We start from the raw sequence: 12,973 nt of genomic DNA, 5'->3' as shown, positions 1-12,973 counted from the left end.
GAAAACTACATTTTCTACCCCTGATGGTCTGTTTCATTTCATAACCATGCCATTTGGGCTACATGGTGCGCCCGCTGCCTTTCAGAGACTAATGGACCAAGTCTTACACCCACATTATGAAAATGCAGCAGCGTATATTCATGATGTGGTTATTAACAGCTCCACCTAGCGAAAGCATTTGGCTAGGGTCATCGCCATCCTGCAGTCTCTGAGGGTAGCCTGACTGACAGCCAACTTGGATAAATCTGCATTTGCCAAAGTAGAAACACAATATTTGGGATCTGTTATGGGACATGGAAAGGTGAAACTCGTCGCCACCAAAGTCCAGACTTTGATGGACGTGGCAATGCCGAAAACTAAGTCCCAGGGGAGGTCTCTCTTGGGATTGGCCGGTAATTTCCGACAATTCATCCCAGAGTATGCCACAGTAGTAAACCCTCTAGTGAACCTCACTAAAAAGAGTGCACCAACTTCAATTAAATGGACAGGAGAATGTCAGTGGGCATTTGATACCATTAAGCAAAGGCTCTGCCAAGCCTCCACCATTATCACACCAGATTTTGATTAGGAATTCATACTCTACACTGATGCTTCAGAGGTTGGTCTGGGGGGAGTAGATCACCCCACGCTATATATAAGTAAAAAGATGCTCCCCCGGGAACATAACTACTCCATCATAGAGAAAGAATGTGGTTGTTAGTTAAGTGTTGTTGATATGCAACCCAGCCGAATGAAAGAGCTGTTCTATTTAACTTTAACTGTCTATGTGTGTTATTGTTGCACTGCACCAACTACACTTATGTACTACCAATCACACGGTCACAATAACACAGAAAAATCAAGCCATAAGCAAAGCAAATAGGTAATGGTTTATTTTGCTTGATATAAACAGTATTTGACATGCAATAATTATTTTTATTGAAGTTCAGCTGCATATTAATAAACATTACATAGATATGTAATAAGGAAGTGTAACCATATAACAAAGATCAGTATTATTCAAAACCTTAATAGTCAATATTTATTTGGTGGAGCAGCAAACTATCAATACACAGTATGTAGAAACATACTCAACACACATAAACAAATAGCAATGTCAGTATAATGTGACTAAAGTTCCATAGTTTTTTTGTTAACACTGGTGGAAATTGAAAAGCGGGGAAGAACAAGACTGTAATTTGGACAGATTGGTACAGTGTAGGAGTGAGTGGTGTTGGGTTAATGTCTCAAAGATGGAAGTTCAGAATAAGGCCAATCTGGGCCAATCTGGGATAAGTCTAGTACTGTACATAGGAGTAAAGAAGACATGAGCAGCCAGCAAATGAAGGCAATACACATGAACTGCCAGCAAATAAACTCCAAAAACTAAGGATCATTTGGGTTAAAAAAGTAGAAAAAATTAACATCTATCTATCTATCTATCTATCTATCTATCTATCTATCTATCTATCTATCTATCTATCTATCTATCTATCTATCTATCTAAGGTGTAACAGCTCTATGAAAACTAAGCAGACAGTTCTACCCTCTCAATCCTTAAGAAAACATTGTTAAGGTCATTATATGTGCACTGTCCCTTTAAAAAAAAAAAAACAATGGTGCCTATAGTGCACAGTAGATTTGCCATGCTGAAGGAAAATAACATGAAACCTCGTAAGAAAAGAAAAGGCACTTCTACTTTACTTAAATTATTATTTTGTCGTCCCCTATCACTTTCAACGAGGGAAGATGCTCAAAGACTGTGATATCAAGACGTGAAAGTACCACCCAAACAATGTTAGATTACTTTATGCAGCTGAAGTAGCTCGCTAGCTTCTGTAATGTTAACAGAGCGACTGCAAGAAACGTTACGGTTCAGGATACAGGCACTTTTTCTGTTACAGATTTTATTTTATTATTTTAAGAGTAAAACTATATTCAGCTTCAACTACATCAGGAAAATGCTCTTTGTACAGTACTGTAGTTTTGGTGTTCAACTTGGATCTTTTGTTAGGGAAAGTACTGCTGTAGTAACAGTACCCGGCTACAGTTTAAAATTGTTACTGTTACATTTCTTTTTTGTACAGTGTTTCTGAATAAGTCTACCGTTAGGCTGCAGTACAGTAGCTAGTAGGATGTTACGTAGCAATCGTATGTAACTGCATAAAAAGCGCCAATGTAATGACAGATAATTTCTGAATAATTAATGCTGCACTTTAAATAGAAATGTGTGATTATTTCATTGATTTCAGAAAGAAAAAAAATAAAAAATCAAGATAAAATACAGTAACGTCTGTGTTTTATTTCTGCACATTTACTATGGAAATAGCTCTAAATGTCCACACCATGGGGCAATTTACATAATGTGTTTAATTCGAGTTTTGCACATCTCAAACTATTTGTATGATCCCCAGTAATTCGAATTAAGCAGAGTTCACTGTACATACATTCAGCTCTTAGGGTTAGTCGTACAAGTCAAGATGCATTCTGCCTCACTACTGAAGAATAACCCACAAAAGAGTTTAATTGGTATAGTTTGAAGAGTTCCTATTTCAGTATTATCTTCTTTAATTGTTGTGACCAGGACAATGTAAGATGTGACAGCATGATATTGGCGCTCAAACCTAAGCCTGTTGTGACACCAAATCAAAGGCTAAAACACAAATACATTTCAAAGCTGCTGGTGTTGCAATGGTAGTAATATACATTCCTAATTTAAACACAAAAATGTATAGAAAATAAAAACGTATGAGTTGGGACATATTTTGGTTTCATGCGAGGTACATTTTCTTGTGCGGCTCCCCATCCCATGCAACCTCTGGAAATTGGCCCTCCATCACCAAAACTTTAAACAATCCTTAAACTGTTTCTGTTTCTATGATTTTAAAGGTTATTTTTTCCTATCCCTAACAAAGATATCACTTTACATTGCTCAAATAATAATTTTGAAGCTTGTATTTCAAAGATATTTTGCTTTTGCTTTTAGTTTTATTTTTTATTTTTTATTTCCCTTGAACCCTAAATTCTGAGTTTTCCCAAAACTGGTTTAATAGTCAGCATTTATTTTGGTCTTACAATCTATTTGACTCTGACTGAACTGCTAGCCCTAGTACTTTGCCAATTGCCTTTTATAGACAAGACCTCTAAACTCTTTCACTTCCTGTGTGACTGAAAATTCTGCCAGTTAAAAAAAAAATTGTATTTGAAAACTTTCTCCTCTTATAGACATGATTTGACAGGAAATCTTTGAAAGGCAGCCGTAGCTAAGTGCCCAGAGATTTCATCTGTCTTCTCTTGCTTGAGGAAATGCTGAGCGTAGACTTCCTATTAGGTAAAACACATGAAGCACCGAATCCCCTCAACAGTCATCTCCGGCCTACTCCTAGGATGACAGCTTTCGGTATCCTAGTCTATCAAACAGGGCCTGTTATTGAGGAACTTACTTTTTAGCAAAAAAACCTTTTGACATCACTATATTGTCAACATTCTCAATATAACTGGCACAATACATTTTGTATGTGCTAATCAGGAGAAAATGTATAATCCCAAGCAGACACTAATTTACAGGACTTTTGCTTTTGCTGTTCTGCATTGACATTAACTTCTTCTTTTATGGATTCTTTCTGTCAAGCTGTTTGATTGGTTGAAATCTTGCAATCATTAGCTATAGGATAATAACACTCCATAAGCTGGTATCACTGACAGGTGTCCAATCTGGGTTTTAAATGGTTCCTTTGGGAATCAAAATGCTGGCTTGCAATAATTCTGCAGGTGCCTTAGCAGCTGCACAATCAAAACCATTAGATACAATACGCAAGGATTGCAACAGCAAATACAATGTGTAAAGACAGTTATCAATATGAGTTCTCTCAGTCCAAATATTGGTTACAAAATCTCTTGATTTATATACTGTACAATTTTCCACCATGCACAATACAAATAAAGGATTATGTGAGGAGCAGCTGTCTAATGCATGCCTTTGAATCCAGATGTTCAATCCAAAGTATCAATATATGCCTTCATTTAGAAAAATTGTTTTTATAATATAGGCAGTTAGGAAAAACAATAAAAAATGTATACATTGTGTCAACTTTTTTTTTTATAAAAACGTTCTAACACAGGTTTAAAGGTTTATTTAATAGGGCTTATATAGAGAGAAGCTATGTTTTAGAGGTACTTTCTTTATAACGTCCTTTTAATATTAACAATAAAAAGTTTAAAGGCAAAGTACTGCTTATCAGAAGGCTCAGAGCTTCACTGGGTAAACAAGACAGTCTAAAGTGTTCATCAGTCTCAAGGTGTGAATTTGAATCCCATGTTGTTTTTTGTACATTTAAAAATTAAAAGTGTGTCTTGAAATCGAGGACCTCTATTGCCATTATGTGGTGGCAAATATATTATTTAAAGATGTTTTACTGTTAAACATGCAGCATTAGGAATAAAGTTAATAATTTTGGTATTTCCAGGGACCACATTAGTCTCAGCTGTATCTTACTTAACTTGGACATTACTATATCACATTTGTATAGGGCTGATCCTTTTTTTATACCATGGCTGTTTTTGTACATATCACATCTTTGTATGGCTGATTCATGTACTCAAATATGTCTGTTTCTGTACATTTTACAGATGTCTTGGTCAGATAAAATATTATAAATTTACAAGAAAACACTATAATTTCTTGCAGTTTACTACAGCAAATTATACAGTATATTTTGGATTGTATATTAGGTAGCTGTACACTTACATTGGTTGCCAGTCTGTTAAAGTGGCCCTGTCTGTCGTTTTAAAGGTGAGACCAGACACCCTTGGTGTCAAGCTCCTCTTTATGCTTCCTCTCCTTGCATGCTTTATGCTCTGCACTCCTCCTTCCAAGCTCTGACATAACTCAGTGGTTGAAACTTAGTTAATGGTGGACCATTACATTTCAGGAAGAGAAGACTAGTCACTCTTAGGATACAAACATTGAGCTGAAGCTACAGTCTCCAGTGTTGTGATGAGGCCTACCATGTCTGCTGGGACCCTTTTCCCCTATTGTCCTTGTACTCTCTGAATCCTTCAACAATCTGCTTTTCAGGCAGATGAAACCTCCTGTGCAGTGAGATCAGCTCATTTCAACATAAAGAATGTCAAAATCATCTGGCCAGTACCGAGGGTCACAGTCTTGCAGGCTACAAGCAACTCTTCATATTTGGAAATGTTTCCAAGTGACCCTAATGAAATGATGATGTTGTCATTAGTCGGATAAAATTATTTGCTATTAATTTCAACATCTACTTTTCTTACTTTGTAAAGATCAACACCCAGGATTTCCAATTTCTTTGCTGCTTCAGTAGCGAATTCTGCTTCTCTTCCACTGCCCAGTGCTTCAAAAACTTCGATCTTGCGACAAATCAATGTATGAGCCTCCAGGAGGGTAATGGAGTCACCCTAGAGTTTCAGTGAGAGATCAGACAACTCACTTAAGGCATCTCTCAGTAATCCTTAGTTTTTTATGAATGCTGTTGCAGTCAGTCGCTCCAGAAGACCTCTGTATTTGCTTTTTTTACTGTCTCTGCTTGCAACTACTGTAGCTGCATTGAAGTGAGCATTTAAAGTAGGATAAAGAAGCTCTGACAGTGCGATCACTGGATCTGCTGATTGTCATGAAGACGATTGCTAAGTCTGCTGCCTAGAAATGCAATTCACATAGTTTTTATGGTGAAGCATGGTAAAGAGCATACAGCTTGTCCATTAACCTCTTCTGTGCTATGTCCAAAAATTCGCTTCCACGGTGCTAAGGATGTACGTGGTAAAAAAAAAAAAAATCTGGATTGCCGTTCATTGAGGAGTTATTACGTAACATATTCAGTTGTTGGCTTTAATTTCACTGTATTTCACCGACAAAATACATTTGATGTGACACAGTTGTTAAATATAATTTACAGCCTATTTGAACACAAGCGGTGGCTATCTTTGGCTTGTACTGTGAAACATCCCGAATTAATTTAAAACAGTCTGTGTGTAAATTTCATTTTCTTTTCAATCTGGATTTATAATATAAACAAGTTTACCTTTGATTAGTAGCTGTTTTCTTGACCTGTGTTTCATGAAATTAGCAGTAATATCTGCCTACTGTATTTGACTATATCTTGTTTTGTTTACATGACAATAGAGGAAGATACTTCCTGCTCCTGGCTGTCATCACATGACACCATTGTAATGTATGTTTAAGTGCACCAAGGTCCGACTGGAATTGGAAATGACATTAGTAGATTCACTCAACAGATGTGTAAAGGAGGCAGCACCTGTGTTGAAAACAGGAAGAAAGTGGGCAGCAAAGAAAGCTTTGGAAGATGCTAAGGCTGCCCTTCGAATTGGTGATATTATGGAGCAAGTTCAGCATGGAAGAGGTGGTCTTGGTCTCAGTTCAGCTCCTCCTACATGGCATAAGACAACAATAGCTCAATGGAGGAAGCTGGTAGTCAATGAGGTGCAAAAGCAGGAGGAGTAGATGAGGTGTGTAAAGGCCATTTCCTGGGCCAATCAGGGAGAATGGATGAGATGGGAGAGTGTGGAACAACGCAAGATCGGGTGGCAAGATCTATGGACAATGGAAAAGAGCAGGATCAGTTTCCTCAATAGATCAACATATGATGTTCTTCCATTGCCACAGAACCTTAAGCTCTGGATGGGTGAGGATCCCTCATGATCTTTGTATTCATCACTTGCAACATTAAGGCACATTTTGACAGGATGTAAGGTGGGTCTTAGCCAAGGGCGGTTTACTTGGCACCATGACCAGGTGCTGCGATGTTTGGCCTTAGCTTTGGAAGACAAGTGTAACCTGACCAAAAAGTTGCCACCAGTTCCATCAAAGCATTACACACAAAAAACAACATTCTTCTGTCCAGAAGAGCAACCACCAAGAAAAGGTGGTAAAAACAAACTTCACTCAGGACAACTGGAAGCTGCTAGAGACTGGAAGATGCTGACAGATGTTGGTCAACGGCTTATTTTTCCAAGTGAGATTGCCACCACTAACCTTCGACCAGACATTGTCTTGTGGTCTGGATCAGCACGCCTTGTTCATCTGGTAGAGTTAACAGTGCCATGGGAGGATTCTGTGGATGAGGCGTATGAGAGCAAGAAACTTTGGTATGCTCAACTAGCTGCTGAAGCAGAACAGCGAAGATGGAGAGTCCAGGTTTACCCAGTGGAGGTGGGTTGTTGAGGATTTGTGGCACATTCTACAACCTGGTTTCTCAGAGGTGTCGGGTCCAGTGGCCAAGAGTTGCGTTGCATAGTGAAGAATCTGAAGCTGCAGAAAGGAGTACAACTGGCTATGGTTGAGACGGAAAGATTCTGCCTGGGGATCTCAAGCACAATAGGAAGAAAGCAACGCTGATGTACGGGTAAGTAAGCTGGGCTGAGTTGAGTGGGGGATGGAGGGGTGTGATAATGGGACGCCAGAATCACTGTCGAGCCCTCTTGAGGTGTTGTGGGCTAGTCAACGAAACACAGAGGATAGAAAGTGCCCACTTGAAGACCCCAGAGATGTACCCTACTTAGCTCAATCCAGACGGTTGTCATGCCGATGGGCTGGGGAGACCGCACTGGGTTGATCCCCGGAGCCAGCATCGCAGCCGTTGTGTGTGCTGATGCACTGTGGAGGCAAAATGAGCTGATCCCTGGAGCCAGCATTACACTTTAGCAATCAACAACAGACAGAAGGATATCTACATCATCAGATGGAAAGCAATGCAAATGGCTGGAGATGCAGATGGATCACATTAATCATTTTATCAAGTGTATGGGAGGTACTGCAGTTCAAATCTTTTTTTTTTTTTTTGTCCCATGGTGTAACCTCAGCGATCACATGTTAAAAAAAAAATAAAAAAACAACAAAACATTAGGAACCACATGTTTTTGCTATATAGTTACTGTGCATGAAACCTTGAATCTCATACTTGTTGTGTCTGGTTTAGTTGGTGTTAGAGAGAAACTAGTCTACTGAGTTTGATCATTCGCACAATCTATTTTACATTTGCATCAATTTGATATATTTTTCTAAGAATATTATTTTGTTATCCCTCTATTTATCTATTACTTTATGCTTTTTTTATTTGATCTTCATCTTTCTGCCCTTCCCAAAAAACTATTTTTTACTTTTATTCATCATCAGATTTTGTTTCCAGGTCATTAAAGTTTTTCTTTTCTTTGATATTTTTTTCTGAAATAACAATTTTGATTAAAATGTATTAGGTTACACAGTATAATTTTTTAGGTTATACAGTATATTTTTTTCACCTCCTCTCTTCGATTTGACAACAATTTGTTTTTAGGGAAGGGTGGTTTTTCATTTTCTACTAAAATCTGATTTTTTTTCTCATATCCCCATTTCATAAAATCATTTTGATTGCATACAATATATAGTTATTGGTTTTAATGTATTTTTCTTTTGCTCCATAAATTAAAATAATAATAATAATAATAATAATAATAATAATAATAATAATAATAATAATAATAATAATAATAATTATCTCCTCTCAACATACAATAGGATATAATTGTCAATGTTCTACTGTGACAGCATTGTATATTTCAGATCAGATTATTTTTCCTATTCTGCATTTTGATTTTTTTTTCACTTTTCTATTTCTTTTATTTTTGGTACAAAAAAAAACTATTTTGATTAGTATTTATTGATTTATTTTAGGTTATATATTTTCTATAATTTTTTGGGGGGGTTATTTTTATTTGTGTTTTTATTATTTTATTGTTAATTTTGTAAAAAAAAGTTTTACTCAGTAAAATGGCAAGAAAGCGGCTCAGTGCAGCGGCTGTTGCTGACCTCCTAATGAAGTCAGACTCAGACTCAGTGGGTGATTTTGTGCCTGATGACTCTGTAGTGAATATGTACCGAGTGACTCTTCCTCCAGTGAGAAATCTAGCAGTAGTGAGGAAGAGGACCCAATGGACATTGAGCCTGAGCCCCTACTAGAACAGGGTACAGTAGGTCCTGGACCAAGGTGGATTTCAGCGACTGTACGATTGGACCCCCCACCCCCGAACAACATCCACCCTCAAATTCCACCTTTTTCTGGCACACCAGGTACCAGGATGAACACAACTGGATTGACTCCAATTGACTTCTTCCAGTTGTTCAGCACTGAATACTTTTTTGAGTATTTTGTTATTCAAACCAATTTGCATGCCCAGCAATACATGGTACAATATGGGAACAACCTGGGACGATATTCTAGGGTGTGCAAATGGGTCCCCACTAATCTGATTGAAATGAAAAAGTTCTGGGGTTTATCCCTTCTGATGGGACTGGTGAATAAATCTAGAATTGATTTATACTGGTCCACTGACTCTGTTCACTCTTGCCCATTTTTCCCTGCCACCATGAGCCAGGACAAGTTCCAATTAATTAAAAAATGTTTACACTATATTAACAATTCTAATGCCCTCCCGAAGGACCTGAATTTGACAGACTCTTCAAATTGCGTTCCCTTCTCGATCACCTACAGAATAAATTTGAAGAGACATACTCACCTGGCAAAAATGTATCTGCGGATAAGTCCCTCCTTCAATTTCAGGGGAGGCTCATTTTTAAACAGTATATTCCCTTGAAACATGCCCGTTATGGGATTAAACTGTACAAACTGTGTGAGCGCTCCACTGGGCACACTCTCGGTTCAGTGTGTACAAAGGGAAGGACTCTCAGATTAAGCCACCTGGCTGCCTCTTTAGTTGAAGACCATTGAAAAAATTGTATGGGATATGGTTTTTCCCCTCCTAAATATGGGCTACCATTTGTACGTAGACAACTTCTAACAAGAATCCCTCTGTTTAGGGTTTTTGCACACATCCGAAACAATGGCTTGTAGTGTGCAAGGTGTATTTGTATTTGACTCGTTTAAATTGTAATAATTGAATACTTTGTTTTGTCATGTAGAAATAATCAGACTAGACCACGTTTCTAGTGAATACAAAGTAACAGTTTTATTAGAAATAAATCTAAATAGAGGAAAAATTAAAGGTGCAACAACTAAACTAAGATAATACAGAAAGGAAGAATTAACTAAACTAAACAGTACAGAAAATAAGGTTCAAACAACACCCCCACTCCCGCTGGTTGATTAGCAATTAGCGATTCAACGCAATCTATGGGAGATTCCCTTAAGGTTACAACTGCATTCCTGACAGCTATTTAAGACGAAGGTTAGTCTTAACAGGGGTATCATTAGTAACACAAATATTCACTTTTGTGAATACTTGATAATCAAAGCATCATTAAATCAGTCTCATATATATAGTTTCGGTTCAAAAGGCAATTCTCACTCTTGCGAGGTAAAGACGCTCTTTGCATCCAGACAAGTTATCAGTAATTATCTATTATCAAGACAGCTAAATTTGGATTCTAGCTTCTAAATGCAGAATGTTAATTGCCTTATGAAACTCACTCAATTTGTATAAATCACATACAAACAAATACCATAGAGTTCATTAACTCAAAGCATGAATTCAACGCAACAATACTTTTCTTACATTCCACTTAAAACAAAACATTAATTTTACTTTAAGGTCTGCTTATTCTTGAGTTCATAAGAGGATTGCAAAACTACTTGTTGAATACTTAACGGATTTGCGCTGCTTCCTCCAGCTGTTCCGTGTCTTCAACAATGCAGGCACTCAAAGCTTGCCCGCCGGTAAGGTCAGGTAGGTTCCAGGGTCTGCCTTTCCTCTCGTTTCGTCTCCACTTCAGTGTATGAAAGAAATGTATTTGCAAATAACTAGAGTCATTAACTATTTAGGTATTCCACTGAAACAACAATTCCTCCACCAATATGTGCACTCTTTGTCCGGTTATGTCTGTGATATTCCATCGCAAACTCTGGCACGGCTAGCTCAATAAATTGAATATATTTCAATTTATGTCGACTTCAAATGATTATCCAACTCTTTCTTCTTTGATCAATCAGGGCTAAATTAGAGATTTGATTACAAGCACTTTAGGATTTTAGATGTCTCATGCAGTGGACTCCCACACCATGGCAAACACTAAAATAGTTATCTCGTATTTGTCCGAAAACGTTATGTCTGTCCCAGCTGGTCGCAGGCTGGATCTCCAAGTTATCACAGTTCAAACACTGGTTTGTGTATTTGAGCCTTGGATTTCGTGTGAGGAGCCTTGGAATCTCGTTTCAATGTCGCGCTCATATTTTTGTAGGTCTCTCCCTACCCCTGTCATTGGATAGTTGGGTTAATTTGGGCAATGCCTGAGTCCACGTGAAGTGTTTTTCATTGGTTGTTCTCATACTGACGCGGACCCTTATTCTCCATTGGTCCGCTATTCCGCCCCCTGTCGGCTGGATTTATGACATATACTGGTTCTCGTCTTAAGTGTGAAGACAGCTAGAATTGTTTGGCTTGTGGCTCGGAATGGGTCATTCAGCAATAGTGAAGATAAGCCATGTGTCCATGTGGCAAAGTGGCTAGTGGAGGGGAACAGGTATAACGGTGATGCGATGCAGGAGTGACAGGCAGACAACAGTTTCCAGTGAAAAGGTGCTTTTATTTATAATCCAGGTCTGGTGACCGTTAAATAATAAATCCCCGGCTATACACAACAATGTGTAAAGCACGGGGATAGCAATAACACAGACACAGTCCCGAACAAAACGAACACACGGTCACCAGTCCTGGGTGAGTGCAGACGTGCTTGTGGTGGGTGAAGACACTGTATTTCGTGACGGTTCCGTGCAGTGGTGATCCGGATTGTGCTGACCCTGGTCGACAGCTCCGGATAGGTGAGTTAACTGTCTGGTGGTGCAAAACGCAGACAATTACAAAACAAACACAACAAAACACAACACGTAATTCTCTGCAACAACGAGAGCTCCTCTCTCGCTCCTTCTCTCTCCGAACATTTACCCAAACGAAGGAAAAGACCAGCGTTACCCTGGCCCCTATATGTAATCCCGCATGATATCGAGATAAACGGTTGCAGCTGCCTTATTACTTGCAGCTGCCTCTCGTTTATCTCTCAAATCAATACGGTCTTACAACAGAGTCGCGCTTCCATCCAGGCTGACCCACTTCCCTGACCCGGAAACGAACTGTCAGGCCAGCCCTTCCAGATGCTTCTCCTCCCGTTCTTTAGCGCCCTCACAGGTTGGGAGGTAGATTCATCACCAGAACTCATCTTTCCGTCACAGTCCAGTATTTAGTTTACGACTCTTTTTAAAAGCATTCTTTGTCAGTGGGGGAGTTGGAGACCAGAAACCAAGAAGACACAGAGAATGGTTTAAGACTTCCGCCTGTATAATCCAATTCTGTTACCTTGCGGCGTAGTGAAACATTGCTCTGCGCTGTGAGGAACTGCTGGCAATGAATTACCTCCTCACCATCATCCACAATGAGACCACGGTGGCAGATCCTGTACAAGGTCGGGACACTCACACAAATAAGCCTGTGTGTGTGTTGGACTACAATAGACACATGGTAGGTGTAGATAAGTCAGACCAAATGCTGGAGCCATACAATGCTGCAAGGAAGACCATGGCATGGTATAAAAAACTTGCCATGTACATGGTCCTGATTTCATTATACAACAGCCATGTTGTGTACTGTATGGCTATAGAAAACAAGCTTACATATATATATATACACAAAAAATGCCAGAAACAGTAAGATTAGAGACAGTGGCTAGACTTAACTGAACGTCATTTTATTCAGAGACTGCCAACATCTGGGAATAAAGCAAGGCCAGTAGTACTGTCCGCACTGTCCCTCTCAGCCAGGCCTCTTGGTTGGTAGGAGAGTTTTAGTACATGAGTACTAGAACGACTAAACCCCAGTACAAACCACCATGACCTGTAACAAATGTAACAAAAGGTACTAAAAGTCACTCGTTGTCATGCAGCAACATTACCTTGTGGAAGAGGCAAGTTCAAAGTGACCTAGTCTCAGTCTAAGACCTATATATGCCTGACAGACTATA

The sequence above is a fragment of the Polyodon spathula genome, chromosome 14 (assembly GCF_017654505.1).
Source record: "Polyodon spathula isolate WHYD16114869_AA chromosome 14, ASM1765450v1, whole genome shotgun sequence".
NCBI classification, from domain to species: domain Eukaryota; kingdom Metazoa; phylum Chordata; class Actinopteri; order Acipenseriformes; family Polyodontidae; genus Polyodon; species Polyodon spathula.
Note: the sequence above shows the minus strand (reverse complement) of the source record.